The sequence below is a fragment of the Aethalodelphis obliquidens genome, unplaced genomic scaffold, assembly GCF_003676395.1.
Source record: "Aethalodelphis obliquidens isolate GAN/ISIS:26980383/991018 unplaced genomic scaffold, ASM367639v1 scaffold22, whole genome shotgun sequence".
Lineage (NCBI taxonomy): Eukaryota > Metazoa > Chordata > Mammalia > Artiodactyla > Delphinidae > Aethalodelphis > Aethalodelphis obliquidens.
Genome location: NW_020837966.1, coordinates 17,250,672 through 17,267,381, shown reverse-complemented (window position 1 = coordinate 17,267,381; position 16,710 = coordinate 17,250,672). Strand labels below are relative to the sequence as shown.

Sequence of the window (16,710 nt, the reverse complement as noted above, 5' to 3'; positions counted from 1 at the left end):
AGATCTGTGCTCAATAGAATATAAAAATCTTAAGAACAGAAACAGGATCTTGTTTCATGGTGAGAACCCCATCCTTAAAACAGTGGTGTGCACAACCTAGGTATTCAACAAATGATTGCTGTTACCGTTGTGTAGTCATTTTTTTTGTTTCCTGACTTAAAAATAAGGAAACGTGTCCAGGATACACTGTTAAATAAAAAATGCACTTCACAAAATTCTATGTATTGTGTGATCTTACTTTCATAAACTTAAAATGTACTTTAATATTTATAATTGCATTGTGTAAAAAAAATGATCTGGAATTAGGTTCCCCATCCTAACTGTTAAGAGTGGTCATCTCTGGCAGAAGAAAAGAAGTAAGCAATTTTTTTATGTTTCAGTGTAATGTGAATTTTTTTGCAGTTTAAATATATCACTTTTGTGATAAGAAAATAATTGTTTAAATTAAGGAAAGGGAATGAAGGGAAAGAAAGAGAGAAAAAAGGATGAAAAAGATATAAAGATAAGGAGGGAAGTAAAAAGGAGGAAGCAGAAGGGGATGAGAAGGCAGAAGGACAGTGACACTCCCTGTGGCGCTCTTCCATGGATTCCTTGGTGATCCTCAGGACAGTTCACCAGTATTCCATTTTCCTTCTTCCAGGCACATGGTAAGACTGAACTTCCCATACCCTTGAAGTTAGACTTGGCCATGTGTCTTGGTTTGGCCAAAAAAATGTGAATGAAAGCAAGTCATGTCCCATCCCGGCAGAAGCCTTTAATGGTCAGTGATCTGTCACATTTTCTTCCCTTATCTACAGCAATCACTGATGGTAGAGATTCCTTATGGCCTGGGTCCCTGAGTGAGGATGACAAGAAACACAACCTCCCGCCAGCTCCGACCCATGATGGACATGGAGCATAAGTGAGAAATAAAGTTTTATTTAAGCCACTGAGATTTAGGGATATGTATTTTTATAACCTCAGCATATCATGGGGTATATCTATCCCAGAGCTAGATACCACTGTCTCAAAAGATCTCTGTTATGGACTGAATGTTTGTGTCCCTCCCCTACCTCAAATTCATATGTTGATGCCCTAATCCTATCAGATGTATATTTGAGATGGGGCATTTGGGAAGTAATTAGGTTTATATGAGGTTATGAGGGTGGGGGCCTTATGATGGGATTAGTGCCCTTCTGAGAAGAGACACCAGAGAGCCCTCTCTCCACCTCTCTCCACTATATGAGGATTCAGCGAGAAGGCGGCCATCTGCAAGTCAGGAAGAGAGTCCTGGTCGAAACCCAACCAGGCTGGCACCCTGATCCTGGACTACCCAAGTCTCCAGAATTGTGAGAAATAAATTTCTGTTGTATAAACCACCTAGTCTATGGTATTTTGTTATGGCATCCCAAGCTGACTATTACAATCTCCTACAGAAAGTCAATGCTGTGTCAGTGTTAACCATAGAGCCCGGGACTATTTCTCTAGCATTGTTTATGTGATTCTCTCTCTCACCCCATGCATCACCACCATGGCCACCCCATTCTGCTGAGCTTATACAATTCTATTAGAAGTTATCTGAGTATTTCATGATGCTACAGCTATATTTTTCGCTCTCTTTTGTACGCCACCAGCCCCTTTTTTCTCTAAGAAGCTTTCTTGGACTATTCCATCCACCCACATACAAGTCTAACCTAGATCTCTTTCCTAAAAGTTCTCGTCCCACCCAGGGCTTGTCATTTTGCACATTTTTTGTTTGGTTAGTTGTTTGATTTTCGAGGATTTTTTTTAGTTAAAAAAAATTTTTTTTTAACTTTTGGGGTAATTTTACATTTACAGAAAAGTTGCAAAGATAGTACCGAGGGTTTCCACATCACATTCACACAGCTTTCCCTTATGTTAACATAGCCATGGTACATTTGTCAAAACTAAGAAATTAATACTATTAATTAAACTATAGTCTTCATTCAGATTTTCCCAGTTTTCCTACTAATGTTCTTTTTCTGTTCCAGCACCTAATCCAGGATACCACATTGGATTTATTCATCAAATATCCTTAATCTCCTAAAGTCTGTGACAGTTTCTCAGCCTTTTTTTTTTAAGACCTTATAACTTTTGAGGCGTACTGGACAGGTTTCTTGTAGAATGTCTCTCAATTTGGGTTTGTCTGCTGTCTTCTCAGAGCTAGTCTGGGATTATGGATGTGGGGAAGAATACCACAAGGTGAGGTAAGCTTCTCATCATATCATATCAAGAGTATATAATATCAACATGACTTATCATTAGTGATGTCAACCTTGATTGTTTGGTTAAGCTGATGTCTACCATATTTCTCCACTGTATAGTTACTATTTTTCCCTTTCCATATGTTTTTCTTTGGAAGAGGCACCAAGTCCAGCACACACTCTAGAGGAGGAGAATCAAGGTCCACCACCATCTCGGGTGCTCTCTCTCTCTCTCTCTCTGTGTCTCTCAGCTCTTGGGGGAGTCAGCTGCCACGTCAAGTAAGCAACAAAATGGAGAGGATCATATGGCATGGAAATGAAACCTCCTGCCAACAGCTACACGAGTGAGTTTGGAAGTGCATTCTCCAGCCCCAACTGACATCTTGACTGCACACTCATGAGAGATCCTGAGTCACAAATATCCAGCTAAGTCAGTCTCAGATTCCTGAACCTAGAAACTATGTGAGCTATTAAATGTTGGTCATTTTGGGGTGATTTGTTGTACAATAAGAGATAATGAATTCACCAGGCAATACTTTCACCTCTTTTTCTTTGGCTTTTCTCTATATATCTTCTTTGTTCTTTGTTCTTTGTTCTTCCTCTCTTTTCATGTAATTCCTCAACTTCATGCCCTTGGCTGAAATAGCCACTTATATCTTCCTAGGTAATATCTTCTTGGTTCAGGGCACCAGACCGCCCTGAAAAGCAGTCTGTCAGTTGTAAATTCTAGGGATAGAGAAACCCACTGGCCCTAAATGGGTCATGTGACTGACCACTCTGGTCCAATTAATGTGGATGAGGTCAAGTTGTAGAAACACAGCTGCCTGAGGTCCAATCCTCTGCATGTATGGAGAGGGGCAATTGTCAGAGGAAGAGGGTTAAAATGGGCCTGGCAGACACACCACCAGTATCCAACTCTAAATGCCTCACACACTCAAAGGAGTGAAAGACATAAGTGTTCCGCTGGACCCCATATTCAGGAACTGATGGTGAGATGGAAATGTGGAGAGTTGGGGAACCTCCTCAGGATCTTCCAAAACAGGCTACACCTACATTCATATGGCTGGACTGATTCCACCTAGAAATGGCAGGAAGGATAATATTTTTTTAAACAAGGGGTAACCTTAGAAACAATGTGTGAAATGTAGCATGTTATGTTATAAACCATGGAGTTCATGGCTATGTAATCCCAGTCTCCATGAACATCCAGGGATATTTTCAGCCCAAAACTCAGTGAGTCTTTGATTTGTTTGTCAGTAAGGTGATAACTCTTACAAGGATTGGTTTAATAATAAATACACCGTGGGTGAACTCAAGGCAATGCGTGAACAAAGGAACAAGTGTCAGAATGAGTTAATACTATGCTTGGATGGAGTTTCCTTAGGTTTTCCAGATGTTGAAGACGTCTAGCTCACTTTACTAGTTTGTGTCTAGCAATAGCAGAATGTTAATGGCCAGTACTGTTGATATCTACCTCTCTGCCATGAGGCAATGGAAGTGGCAAAAGCTGTGTCACAAAGTAACAGTCTACAAGTAGATATAATTTCTGACACTGCATAGATGAACTAAAATTAGCTTTTACAATGTAAAAACTGCCTGGGATTTTCAATCGCTTTGATATTTTAATCTAGATGTGATTAATACACACACACACACATCGAAGTAACTGGGAAAGTAATTACATATGCAAAATTCAGAAACCATCATCAACACAGGTTGTGTGCATTTATTTCAATGCTACTTAAAATATCCTTGAGATTAAGGATGCAAAGTGAATCCCTTTCGAGGGCAAAGTTATCTTGTTCAGTTCACAGCTAGCCTCCTGCTAATCATTCCCTCCAGATTCGGTAGAAAGGGCTGATCACGTCAATAATTAAGATTTGCTCAAACAAACCCCCCGCCCCCCAAAATCTTCTGAGTCATCAGGTTGTCGCTGGAAAACATGAGACATGAGCTGCAGAGTTCTATGCGTTTAAAAATATCTCTTTTACTTTTTTTAAGCCCGTTCTCTTGAATTTGACTATGGAATTTCAGTGCTCTTCTTCTCATAGCTCTTATCTTTAGAGAGAGAATCACACCTCAAACAGAGGCAATAATACATGTCTACCACAAGGATAAAGCTTTACAGAGAGGGAACACCTAGGAGACACCAGAGATGACATTGCGCAGCTTATACGGTTGGGCCCTTGTTGGTCCTGTGCCTTTTTGCTCTCAGCTCCATTCCTTAGGGAATGACATTCCTCAGACTCGCTCTGTTGACTGCCTCTGGCTTTCAGGCAGTTTGGCCAATGGCAGGCATTGATGCAAGACTGAAGGACAAGAAGAGGGCAGAAGCTGCTTACTTCCTCTTTACTCTCTGCTTCACAGGGTACCTCTGAGATGGTTGTATCTGCTTTGTAGCTTCCTTTCTGCAGGCTAGCCCGTCTCTTCCCGACCCCAGTTCCTGCCCGGCAGCTTCCAGCATATGGGCCCAAACACTGGGCTTTGCTAACATATCAAATAACTTATTTGGAAACTTCCTCTCTCCAGTCCTAGGGCTGGGACTAGCTTCCCACTATTTCTAATTTCATGTCCCCTGTATCACTTTTCAGCTTTTTCATCACCTGTGTAACCAACCCTCTATATTAATTCCTCCGTTTGAGACACCTAGAGTAATTGCAGTTTTCTTGTCTGGACCCTAAATGACACACAAAACCAACACACACGCATTCAAAAGTCAAAAGTAACAAAACTGTATGATTAGATGAGTAAATTGAATAGTCCAAAAAGTGTTCACAGAAGGCAGAAATCAGAGAAGCCTAGAGATTAAGTTTTTCTATGGTTCATCACAGTTCCCACTGTGACCTTTGTTCTACATCCTGACCTTACAGCTTTAGTGTCTACAAAGAATAGCTTTTCCTCTTAGTATCATCCAGCCAAAGTTCTGAGGACTTATCAAGTTATGTCATCCTTGACATAGGATGCTGGTTTCCCTTACTTACGGTCCAGTCAGCCCTGGCCCCAAAGGACTGAACACAACAATAATGCTAGCTGATATGCACTGAACATTAATTCTGGGTAAGGAAACTTTTATCAGTTATCTCATTTATTTTACAACACAACTTCATAAGGTAGGTGCTATTATTATTTCCCTTTTTAAGATGGGAACTTTCAGGCTTAGAAATTAAACATGCTGTCTCTGAAAATGGTTGCCTACTGCTGCATCTTCTGTGAGGATTACATCTTCACTGGCCCTGTTCCTCCTAGAAGGCCCAAGGAGGAAAGGTTCTAGTAGATACTGAGAACAGTGGAGGATCCAGAGGAGGGAGCCTGGCTGTGGATAATCTTGCAAATCAGGTCCAGGAGGAACATTTAAACATTCATTAGATACTCTGCTAAGGGAATGATATTAATATAAAGCATAACCTTTGTAGTTAGCGGCAACTGATTCAGTTTGGATTTTTTTAAAGAAAGGTCTTGGCCTGCTTCTAGAGGGATCTGAACACCTTCTCTTACTTAAAATGGACAGTATCAATACTGTGTTCAGAGTCTCTACATGAGCACAATTTTTTGAAGCCCATTGATAATTCCTATCATTAAAAAAAAAGGCAGAGTTAACAAATTTAGAAATTGAATAATCACACCCTCCCAAAGTAAACTCATTACCATCTACCTCCACCTCCATATAAAAGGTATAGAAAAACAATTTGAGTTATTTTTACTGGATGCCTAACCACAGCCCAATGCATTCCAGTGATCTTTCCTGCATATCACGTTGAAAAGAGTAAGTATGCAATTTTCACACAGAGTGATGGATAATATCATCTTCCTGTACAGATATCTGCTAAGGTTTTTCAAAAAATTTAATTACACCTGTTCAAAGTTAGGACCTCTGGGCTTTTCACTGAGTCAGCAAAAAGCAAAATTGAGCCCACAATCCACAATCCCCTAGACACAGATGCACACACACACACACACACACACACACACACACACACATCCATTTACACAGGTGTATGCATTGATTTGACTCCCTTGCTGGAAGGGAGAAAGTGTAAACCTGTACATCTACCCAAGGATGAGGATCTGATCTACAGAATGAAGGATGAAATGAAGAATTTAAAAATACACCCACGGGCTTCCCTGGTGGCGCAGTGGTTGAGAGTCTGCCTGCCGATGCAGGGGACACGGGTTCATGCCCCGGTCCGGCAAGATCCCACATGCCATGGAGCGGCCAGGCCTGTAAGCCATGACCACTGAGACTGTGCGTACGGAGCCTGTGCTCCGCAACGGGAGAGGCCCGCGTACCGCAAAAAAAAATAATAATAATAAATAAGTAGATAAAAATAAAAATACGCCTAATGAGAACAGCAACCTCTTATCAACCTTGGCTGTGCAGAGCTACAGATCGTCCAATGAAGTAGATTAAGGAGGAAGTCATGTGGCCACCACTGACATTAAGCCTCTAGAGACCTGCCAGCTCCAGGGAGCAGAGCATTCTTGCAGAAGGATGGAGTTCCAGGTTGGAAAATAGGGAAACACACTTTAATACTTGGTGTATATAAAAAAAGACAGGAAAAAGTAACTTTTCTCACCCCTGTAAACAGGAAGTCTAATTAAAGTGTCAGGCGTCAATTTGAGCATCTTTGGTTTAGAATTTGAACGCAATAATGTGCCATTTTATACCATGAGGAGGAATTCTGAGAAAGGTAGAAGGTGCATCTGAATCTGGTTTACTTTCAAAATTCAAATTAATTTCCTTAATTTCCAAATTTTATGGTGTTGTGAACAGAACACTATTGGAAAATCTAGGCTTACCTCTAACTCTGCAGCCTTGGGCACATTATTTGATTTCAATTTATAAAATGGGCATATTAACCCTTGCCTTATAGACAGGGAAAGTGCTCAGTCGTTATGTTCTGGTATACACCAGTGTGGCTATACCAAATGTTAAAATAGTTAGATATTTTTTCAGTGACTGGTACAGAACTACATCCCTTGACTCATGCCTGATAACTGTCCCCAAACTGCTGTCCTAGACACCCAGATTTATTTCTCAGAATCTCCTGGACTGGACCTAGACCTCTTCAGCAGCTAAGGAGTTGAAGTCTGACCCTGCAGAGAATCCCCGAGGCCCTGCTCCACTGCCAAGGCCAGTGTGGGCCTTGACTGGTCAGTGGTGCTCATAACAATACTGGTTATCAAGTATTTTGAACACGACTTTCACAGGGTGGCGTGGAAATGGAATGGCATCATGCATCAGGATATGCATTAGAAATCATTCAACTCTCTGCACGTGTTACTGTCCTAGAGAAAAGCTATTTGTTGCACAAGCTCACACTCATGAGTATCTGCTACATTAGAAGAATAATTTGGACTTTTAACTTCCAACCCAGTGACATCTACAGATAAGGCATTATTCATTTCGTAAAATCATATAAGACACAATCATAACCTTCAAGAAGGTTATGATTAGTCTAGTCCCGAGACTAATTTGAAGACAGGACATAGGAGCCGATCTGAAAGAGCTCCCAATGGCCAAAGTTAAAACAACTGAGCAACAAGATAAGTAACAACAGCACTGGATTATAACCCAAAGAGTAACATAAATATTTATGTGTCCATAATGATATGAAAAAAATGAGAAATAAATAAGTAAATTAGGGAGAAGAAATACATCTTCCTTAGAGAAGAATCCTAAGTAATATATATTAATATCCCCTTCTCAACTAATACCGCTCCCCTAGATTGTCCACTTTGGAGACTATTTTACTGTAGGATGATGGTTATTTGGGTGCTGTTGAGTATTCAATCTCTCCCTCTTTTATTTAATCACTCACACTTTCTGAGTAGTATTTTGACCTCTCCTGTGGAGGGATTCTCCATTATTTGTAATTGTGGGGCTGGTAGAAAAGGATGGCTATTCCCAGAAGCTACCTCTCACTGCTGTTTCCTAAAACAGAAACAGAAGAGATCAAACGTTGCCCTCCCCACCACATATACACGACCTATCTCACACTTTGAATCTCACACGCATGATGCAAAGATGGTGGAAACCATTGGAGGTTGAAAATCTGGTGGTGTCTTGACCAGACCTAAGTTACAGCTCCTGCTGCCAAGCCTCTGAAATTTCCTTGCTTTCTGTTTTCCAAGCCTGTTTTTCTAGCCTGCTTTTAATTCTGTAAGCCCTTGATCTCCTTCCAATTGATTCATTCCCTTTTTACTTAAGATAGCTGCTGTCTATGTCTGTTGTCTGCAAGCAAGAAGCTGACAAACAAAGTTCTTTTATTTGTGTTTATGCATCCAGCTAGCACAGTTGTTCTAAACTTCAGTGTGTCTCAGAATCACTAGGAGTGCTCATTAAAAATGCTCCACTCCCAGAGAGCTCATCTGGTAGGTCTGAAGCGGTGCCCAGATCTGATTTGAGTAAGCATTGAAAGCACAATGTTTTTACTTGCTGGTCTCTGCTGCAGTGTTTTGAGCACTGTATATGGGATTCACTGACCTATCCTCTTGCCTAATACAGAGCCTGGCTGGCACAGAGTAGGATCACAGGAAAGTACTTTTAGACACAACATTCATCCTCAGTCCCACCAGCACTCCCAGGTGAATGCAAAACCACCTTCACTTTTAACTGCTCCCTCATCTTAATGGTAGACAGTATAATCTCAGAATTTAAAGCCTACTGTGTAATTTTTAGGTTATGATAGCCACATAAAATAAGGTAAAATGAAACAGGTGAAATTAAATTTAATGATCTATTTGTTTAATCCAATATATCTAAATTATTACCATGTCAAGATGTAATCAATAGAAAACCTTTATTAACGAGATACTTTACTTTCTCTTCTCTACGGCAGTGTGTGTTTTCCACTTTCAGCATATCTCAACACAGATCTCAACTCAGGTCTCAATAGCCATGTGACAAATGGCTGCCAGTTGGACAGCACAGCCCTATATACAGTATACCTCTCTTAGGTATACGTAGAACACATTAGTTCATTAAAAGCTCTGAGAAATTCTATCTTAAGATTCTATCCTAAGAAGACCTACTTAACTTTCCTTATCTCATTATTTCTCAAACCCATCTGACCATGGAGCACACTCACACACACACTGATTTTGGAACACCTATGTAAATCCTACAGAATTAGTCCTTCCGAAAACATTTGTTATAAAAAATAATATATGCATATATATAACTGAATCACTTTGCTGTATACCTGAAACACAACATTGTAAATCAACTAGTGTAATATAAAATAATTTTTTTAAAAACTTAAAAAAACACTTTCTTTTGACCATTCCAAAAGGAAATCACTACTTAGATATAAACCTATGCAGTAGAATCTAGATAACATGGTGAGGGTGTGCATATGAGGACATGTATGTATGAGGGTGTACGTGTGGTGTCTAAGAGTGAGTTTTGTGAGTTTATATGGGTGAGAGTGTGCATGTTGTATTGTGAGAGTGTGTATGCTTGCTGGAAATTGTCAAAAGAATTTTGTAAGAGTAAAACTGAAATGTGTTATTTTTTCTGTCATGATAGTTTCTAAGGTAAAATGTTATTTAATCTCTTTATTTCCTCATGAAAATTACATTCTTTAGATGAATATTTTAAATTTTTAGTATATTTTTTCTTAACTCTTAAAGATGAACCAAAGAACAACTGCTTGGGGGAAGGAGGAATTGTAGCATGACTTTCTTTCTGCTTTTTGTAGTTGGAGTAAAATTAATATAGTTAAGGTTAGCAGGAGAAATTTCAGGAGTTACACATTTGACAAAAATAATAGTTAAGAAGCATATACTGAAATTCCTTATATTTCATGGTTAGAATGATACAGTATCTTTAAGAACTGGGTTTCAGTCAAATGTTCCTTCTTATTTTTAATATTTAAACAAAAAAACCCCAAAGCGCTACCACTTCTCAGACAAATCCTGAATCATCTTCCCAAATGCAGAACGTTATAAACTCAACTGTTTTTTTATTACATAGAGTTAGCAATATACTCCCCCCCCCCCCCCCCGCCAAATATGATGAAGCAACTCCCAGGGGAAGGAAGGACTTTAAGTATCCCGTGTGGAGTACGTCCTTAGCTCAGTACATACGATGGGAATGAAGGTCCCTGAGATATTCATTAGTGCTAATGGGAGGGTTGTGGCCAAGGCACGTAAAAAGTGTGCAGCTTTGGAAGTGTTGGATTATTCGGAGAGGACAGCTAGCATCTGAGTGATCAACACCCTTAGCATTTGTCGTTTGGGGACCTCTTCTTTTTCAGAGTGTGTCTTCCTGTCGTTTTCAGTTGGTCTTCACATCACTTTTTTGAAAGCAGAATACTTTTCCAGAGATGGATAAAATGGTAGATTATTTTACTATAATTACCAGACTGGCCAAAAGAACTGAAAGTTCTTGAGTCTTTTCCTTATTCCTTTCAGATTCAGAAGGTAGGTTTGGAAACAATATGTGGTGTCATTAAGGAACCAATAGCAGAATCATTTGGACTTTGCTTTAGAAAGTCGATGACAAAGACGACTCTCTGCCAAGTACCTTGATTGATCTCTAGAGTCTAGATTTGGTGGAGACCGCTGCTGGCAACACGAGGTTGGACCAGATGACACATATGATGGGACACAAAAGTACACATTAAGCCAAGTGTTCATGTTCCGATACTGCCTCATGACTCATGATGTGACCTTGAATAACTTCTCTAACACAGCTGCCCTAATGGGTAACATGGTAACAAATTCATCCTTCACAGAGTATTGAAGCTCTGTGAATTAGTATATATAAGCCAAACCTAGAATTGTCCTGGTGCTGTTTATTACTCAGATATTCAGATTTGGAAGCAGGGAAAGACACTCCATCCCACCACATATTTAATAACACAACAGAGACTCTTAAGCACTTTGTAAGTACCTCCAACCACGATGACTGTTTAGAGTCTTATGTGTTTTGACAGTTGTGTCAATGACCTTAGCCTTTAATGAGAATCAACTACAACAGATATGACTAAATGACCAATGGTTGGCCCTCGATGGAACAAAGGATGCTTTTCAATAACCTAAGTGATTTGGCCTGTGTAGTTCTGTACACATGATGACACAAATGAATTCAAAATAGGAAGATTCTTACATCGTGAGTTTGAGGAAAAAAGCAGCTAGAGACTGAAACTGTATTATCTAACATTGGAAATAAGTCTGTTTCTTTGATGGCATAGCAGATGAAGCAACTAACTTTTAGGGGCTCTTTTGTGCAAACATCTTTCTTTGAAGTAAAGGGAACTGCTCATTTTTTGTTTGTTGGGTGGATGTGTGTGTGTCTGTGTGTGTGTGTGTGTGTCTGTATGTGTGTCTGTGTTTGCAGCGTACACTGATTGAGTTTGCTTATGCTACAACTCTGCTATAAAAACCTGGAGGTCAAGAACTGTGTTTTTACTACCCACGACACAGGAATAAGTATTTAGAGGGTGCTTTTTCTTTTTTTCAAACATAGACTTTTTTTAATTTATTTTTTTATACAGCAGGTTCTTATTAGTTATCCATTTTATACATATTAGTGTATATATGTGCTTATTAATTGTTTTGTTGTTAGTGCAGTAACTAATTGTAGCTTTTAATGTAATTACTGATTAGAAAGCTTTGAGCCATTGAACAGAAATATATTGGATCAGTGCTCTGGAGTCCTGGACAAATACTTAGAAGGGTTCCTATCACGGTCTTCCTAGATCTTGATTCTGAGTTCTTCCTCTCATCTCACTGCCCAAATTCAGGCTAACGAAGTTCCTATCCCTCTCTCCCCATCCAGCCCTGGCCAGTGGCCATGATGAGTCTGTTGGGAGGCAGACACCAGCAACCTCGTCTGTCTGCTACTGCCTAAAGTCTGGTCTGGCCCACACTGCAATTCCTCACTCTTCCTTTGTGACTCCATGGTCACACCTGTGATTTCAGGTATCTAGTTCCACAGGCCATTGTGAAACCTACTCAGCTCTCTTCATTTACCAAGGTGGGGTGTGCTGACCATGGGAATGTGAACCACAGACCTCCAAGAGCAGGGAGGACTATTCACTAAGCCTCAGCTGCTAGGTCTCACGTGCATCACTGTGCTTGGGCTGAGGCCACGCTTCCACTGGCCAGGGACTGACTGTCGACGGATACTGAGGTAGGCCCATTCCTGGAGGGCACAGAGCTCCTCTGATGGGTGACTTCAGCTTGAGAACTCTTGATGGCCTTGCCAAAGTTTCCTTAGAACTGCACTTAGAACTTTTCTCTCTTTTTCATTGGGAACAGATTTGCAATGAGGTAGGGGAGAGGGTCACCCAGCCTCTCCATTTTCTCTCACAGCCATTTCCCCTAATCAATTTTGTACAGTTAATCCTGTGTTAGCATTTGTTTCTGAAAGGACCCAAACTAACATATTGAAGCTGGACTTTTATACTAGGAATGGCAAATTGTATACACGGATATCAACCCTATGAGGAATTCTGAAACTGGAACAGCCCTTCAGAGTTGTCCCACTGCCCCAGTGGTATGGCTCTTAGAGCCCTGTGTTGAGAAGGATTCTGAAGTAACAGGGTTTAGGCAAATGTGCTGCCACTCCTCCTTTCTGTGCCCATGACAGACATTGCTAATTGATCATACCTATGTATGGAACAGAGCAGTGCTGAGTTAGCAATCAGCCATCAGCACAAGCGCTTACGGATGCCAGGCACTTGTCATTATGTTTCAGACCTGCCTGCAGAACCTAAGTGTGAAAGTGTTGTATCATGATGGTTTGATTTTAGGAAGTTCAGTCTTTTATCAGGATTCCTTTGTCAAGGTTTTCTAGCAACTCCCAGGGAATGCTTGCATGTTCTATGAGTCTGTGCTGGTTGATGCATGCCATCTCCATCAGTCATCCAGCTCTGCATCTTTGCACTCCCCACTTGTCACTATCACAGTGGAGCAGGCCATTTTCTACCACTTCTAACTTTTTTATTAAATAACTTAAAAAAACTTTTTTATTATTATAAATGCTTTATTTATTTAACATAGAGGAAGCTTGGTGGTGAATATGTAGCCATTTGATGTTTTTATGACTAAGAGTTAAAGCTCAGGCTCTCTTTCTTATAGAATGTAAATGTGCACCAACACATGTATATGTAATTGTTATCAAAATTACACTTAGTCACTAAAAGAAGATTCGCTATCTGAACTTTCTTCTGTATTTTTTTCACCTTCACCATCACGCACTGGACCATCTGGCCTCTGAAGAAAACCTGGGTCTAGTCCTTCCGATATCATTTTGTTTCTTATTGCTGTCACTGGAACACCCACTTGAACCATTTTGAGGTATGTGGCATATCTTGGATCCTTGACTACAGTTAAGATATTTTCTGGTGTTACTTCACTTTCCTGTGTCCAGAGTCTTGTAAACTGCTGTGATTGCTCTGAAGTGGTTTCACAATGTGTTTCATTTGTGATCCTAGTTACACTTATAAGAGATACTTCAAATGTGACATCATCTAGCCCTGGGATAGACATCAACTTTGCATCTAAAATATTGAGAGTTGTTTCAATTTTCTGGATACGAAGAGAAAGGTCTGCCAGTTTCTCCTCACAAACTGTAGAGAAGTGGTTGAGGAACCATACAACATGCACCACAAATTGGTTTAGAAATGCCACCATTCACCATTCTTCTTCTTTTTTTTTTTTTGTGGTACGCAGGCATCTCACTATTGCGGCCTCTCCCGTTGCGGAGCACAGGCTCCGGACGCACAGGCTCAGCCGCCATGGCTCACGGGCCCAGCTTCTCCACGGCATGTGGGATCTTCCCGGACCTAGGCACGAACCCGTGTCCCCTGCATCAGCAGGCAGACTCTCAACCACTGCGCCACCAGGGAAGCCCCGCCACCATTCTTTTTATGCCTGACCCCATGAGAGGAAGCCCATCTTCATCCATCTCCTCAGCAGGCAGGGGCCCCATAAATTTTGTATTTAGTGAACACATGCACATAACCTTAAAAGTCTAACATAAGCAGTCCTTAAAGGTTTATAATTTTAAAAGTTATTCCTTGCACTGACCTTCATTCCTGTCCCCCAGAAGCAATGCCTCCTTAACTCTGCTAGCTACCTCCCCCAGTATTGACTTCCTTACTTCTAAAATTTTGCATATACTAAGGTATCCACTGACTTCTCTACATGCTGCATAAGGACTTAGACCATCACCATGTCCCACCATTTTCCTTTTTCTCCATAACACTCCAACATAGTCATATGTTTTACTAAATCAATACTCCATGTTTACATTTTTATGATTTTGCAAATACTATTCAATTCACTAGAATTATGCTTCCTTTTGTGTCCAAACATATATTTCTGCTGGAGTTAATACTTTATTAATAATGAGTATTAATTTTCTTGGTTCCTAGAGCCCTCCCTCCAGGAGCCTTCTGTCCTCCTCGTCCTGCCTGGGCTGATTTCTCTCTTAGCTTGCTGAAAGACAGCATTCCTAGGGCTGGCCCTTGGCCAATCTTCAGGATAACATGCCATATTTTCCTACACCTCATATCTCCCTCTTTCTTGGTTTACCCCTTTGTTTTGGTCTACTATCAATACTCAGTTTGCTGCTATTCCTCCTTGCATCATTTTACTCCAGTCTTTTCCAAAGAAAGATTGAGAAAGATACTGATGTATTGAGTACTTGTGCACAAGAAACATTCTTTATGCCATCCTTGCACTTATTTTGATAGTTATATATTTCTAGGATAAAATCTAGAGTCTAGGAGTAAATCTAAATCTAGGACAAAAATATTTAAAAGGTGCTTTTTAAGATTTCAATACTGCTGTTGTGTTGAGAAAACTAATGTCATTTTGCTTCCAGTTCTGTTATAGTTGATCTACTGTTTTTCCTCCCTGGAAGATTTTACGATCATGTTTTTTTTCCTTTGAGTTATGAAACGTTACCACAATACGCCTTGGTATGGTCTCAGCTTGGGTCCAGAGACGGAGATTAATGTGCAGGAAGCTTACTGGGGACTGCTCTTGAAAACAGCGCTGTGAGGGAGAGGGCTGGCAGGACTGGGCAGAGGCAGAAGCTGAGCTGCCACAGAGACTCCAGCCAGTTCTATGAAGAGACTTCAAAGCTATCCCACCTTAGGCAGGTAGGCTGAGCCTTTATGCACCCTTCTCCTGTTGAGTAGTCGGGGATTTGAGCCATTCCCAAGAAGGGACTGATCGTGGATGAGGCAACGCCCTTGAGACAGTGTTAAACACCCAAGAGGGAATCACCTGAGAATTGTCAACTATCAACAAAGCTGGGTCATGTGGAAATGAGTGCTTCAGTCCTGTAGGGAAATCTGGGTGGCACACAACATTATCCACTATAATATGGGTCTTATTGTAATAATTGTGTTGAGCTCTTGCTGGACTTATTCAGTCTGAACACCTAAGTCCTTCAATTTGGGGAAAATTTTCTTGTGTTTATTATTTGATAGTTTCCTCTCTTCCTTTTTCTTGTTATCTTCTTTTTTTCCCCTATGAGTCATATTTTGCTTCTGTAGAACTGACCTTCTAATCCTCGTCTTTCTTTTTCTATTGACTGTCTCTGATCTTTTCATCCCAAGATGTTTCTTCAACTTTATTTTCCAATATGCTTCTTGTGGTCATCTAATAGCATGATGAATCCGAGAGATATGAATAGGGCACCAATAGCATCTACTATATGGATTAATAACTTACTTATCGCTTCGGTGGCATTTTGTGGAATTTTGGGAGGGGGAATACATAAACCCAGGTGGTCTATCTGACATTTTGAACCAGGAAGCATCAGTTACACACTGTCTTTACTCAGTCTGCTACTGTTCCTCTTCGAATCACCTCACTTCAGGCGTAATCAAAGAGAATCTACTCAACTCAATGGGAGGCTGAGATCAGGCTATAATGTTCAGCAAGACTTTACCAAAGACCTCAGACCAATTGAAGTTCATTACCACACAGGAAAATTTTAAATTAGCCGTTAAATATGTCTTCTCTCAGAGTCCATAGGTCCAATTCATTTCAAGAGGCATCAGTTGCGTGTGTAATTAATCCAAACTTTGCCCCATGTTTCAGGGAACAGCTCACATCTCCTCTTTGGGACACCTTGAGTACACCTCTTCTGCCTGTGTCTGTAAAAACCAAACAGATGAAGGAGGTCTCCTTTTACCACTGAAGTCTTAGGCTTTCCAATGAAGTCCTTATTTTGGGGTCAGGACTGGCCTCTTTCCAGGATGACTTGTGGTGGGAATTACCATTCTCTCCATAGCTCTAAGGCTTTCAACAGGGCCATGTTTTTCCCAAGAGTGATCTCAGGGCTTCCAAAGAAGTGCTGTCAGACATCAAGAGTTTAGGGAAAGCACAGATGACCAAGGAACTCCTCTGGTTCATTTTGATAATCAGGTCTACACATCCTCCTGCTATTTTATTTTCTTGGCTCTCTTTCTCCAGCATACAACTGTTTAAATACACACACACACACACACACACACACACACACACACACACACACACA

General features: G+C 40.5%; 1 pseudogene; it reads right to left on the bottom strand.

The window, feature by feature from the left end:
* Nucleotides 1-13,343: 13,343 nt before the first annotated feature.
* LOC113628161 (WASH complex subunit 3-like) lies at nucleotides 13,344-14,121 on the bottom strand (annotated as a pseudogene).
* Between the last annotated feature and the right edge of the window lie 2,589 nt (nucleotides 14,122-16,710).